A 2,554-nucleotide genomic window follows, 5' to 3' on the forward strand; every position below is an offset into this window, starting at 1 on the left:
ATCAAAACGTTTGCCATGATCTGTAGATTAAGAATTCGCGAGATGCCAAATTGGCATAAGACAAAACAACAGAGAAATCTAAGGTGGCGTCCATCTCAGTTACTGTCCTAGTAGTTCTCCCCTGAACCTTTTCCAACAATTCACTGTCCTTCCTAAGGTAAGGAGCCCAAGACTGAACACAATACTCCAAATGTGGTGGCCTAACCAGTAACCTAAACAATATGACTATAAACTCTTTAGACTTGTATTCAATATTTCTGTACATACAACCTAAAATTCTATTTTTCCTACCACTAACAACAGCACACTGCATGGATGGCTGAAGAGACTGATCAATCACTGCACCAAGATCATTTTCTTCCATAATACTGATAAGGTTATTCCCATCGAAGATATACTTATAATTCAGATTATGATAACCCACTTGCATTATCTTGCATTTATTATAATTGAAACCAATCTGCCATTCATTCTCCCAATTTACTAAATGACCCAAATCCTTTTGTAAAGCAACAGCATTGTCCTCAGGCCAGCAGCACCCAAGACCTTGATATCATCAGCAAATTTAAGTTCCTTATTGACCATTTCTTCATCTATGCCATTGATGCAAATCAAAAAGATTAAAGGTCCTCATGTACCGAACTTGTAACATTAATCCAGTTTGACTAGTAATTCATGTGTAATAAGTGGAAAAACTATCTAATAATTAACTATTAATTAATATACCCTTGTTACTAAAACATATAGTTTAACATGATATACCAATATTGGTAATCAAAGGATTAAAATATTTTTGTTGTTTTATTATTTCTTTGGTTTATATTTGTATTTTGAATTTATGGCAAAGCTGCTATGGCTATCTGTCGCCATCCCAAATTTTGAAATGCTGACCAGATAGACGACAACCAGAAGGCAGTAACCTAACACCCACCTTCCACACTTGGAGGTTTACTACCATTCTTATAACGCACCCACAGCTTGAAATGCAGACAAATATTTTGTGGTATCGCTCGAATTTGAACCCCGCTCGTTAGCATTAAAATCCAGAGTTATCACACAGCACTTGCACGGATTATAATCCGGCTCACAAGCCCTCAAATCTAGAGCTCTCATACAGGACTCGCACGGATTCGAATCCGGCTCACCAGCCCTGAAATTCAGAGCTCTCAAACAGGACTCGTCCTGATTCGAATCCGACTCACCAGCCCTGAAATCCAGAACTCTCATACAGGACTCGACTCGCACGGATTATAATACGGCTCACAAGCCCTCAAATCTAGACCTCTCACACATGACTCGCACGGATTCGAATCCGGCTCAACAGCTCTGAACTCTCACACAAAGGCAACGCGAGCTATATTTGGTTTGCTTATTTTTTGTGTTTTTATTTTGAAAATTTCAACACCTTTGTGTTCGTTTGCCGGTAACGCTCATTTCTAAATAAATTAAATGTTTTATATCGCTTTCTTCTGGCTCGTTCTTCTTTCCTTTTCATAAATTTTAATTTTTTAGCGACACAATCACATACATCTGAGTGTTTGTCTCACATATCTCGTTTATTGACCGATTACTTGTGGAAGCATCTTATATGATACTCACAACTTCTGAATGATTAGATTAACAATATTTTATCCAAAGTTTTAATAAAATTGTATGTTTTATGAAACACATATATTTACCTACAGGAATCGTACAAATGTGCATATTTTTGCTTGTTTCTTTGTCTTTCGCGCGAGACTTCACAATCAGCTAAGTGAGTTATATTCACCGCCGAGATCAGACCACGAATTTTAGCGTTATAATTCGTCAAACTTACCGCTGAGCCACCGGCTGGGATTTCTGGTTGTTTTAAACCATTATTAAATTACAATCACCGCTGCCCGTGAATTACTGATCTCAGTTTTTATCCTTAATGTTTCTCCCACCAAAAATCACACCAGGGATTGTTACGTACGTGTAAATACAAACATTGTGGTTTGTCCTCGAATGTTAGATATTTTAAATTGCCCAACTCTGCCCACGTGGTGATAATATTCAGTTTTAACATTACAAACGAGCACTGTTTCGCCTCGCCTGTAATTTAAGTGCATTGCTTCTTTCCATATTATCATCTTTGATTTATAAATTTGAAATTTGTTGTCATAATTATGTACGTGAGCACATTTGTTTTTTAAATTAGTTATACACTTCAATACAATATATAAATAAATAAAAATAATGTGCAAGATTTGAAAAGTTATCATTGGCTTATTGCAAAACTAGTGACACCAAGAAATGCAATGTTACTAAATCTTTGGCCGGCATGGCCAGGTGGTTAGGACGCTCGACTCGCAGTCTGCGGGTCGCAGGTTCGAATCCCCGTCCCTCCAAACATTCTCGCTGTTTCAGCCGAGCAGGCGTTATAATTTGACGATCGATCCCCCTATTCCTTGGTAAAAAAGTAGCCTAAGAGTTGGCGGTGGGCGGTTATGACTAGCTGCCTTCCCTTTACTCTTTCACTGCTAAGTTAGGGATGGCTAGCGTAGATAGCCCTCGTATAGCTTTGCGCGAAATT

The sequence above is a fragment of the Limulus polyphemus genome, unplaced genomic scaffold, assembly GCF_000517525.1.
Source record: "Limulus polyphemus unplaced genomic scaffold, Limulus_polyphemus-2.1.2 Scaffold2544, whole genome shotgun sequence".
NCBI classification, from domain to species: domain Eukaryota; kingdom Metazoa; phylum Arthropoda; class Merostomata; order Xiphosura; family Limulidae; genus Limulus; species Limulus polyphemus.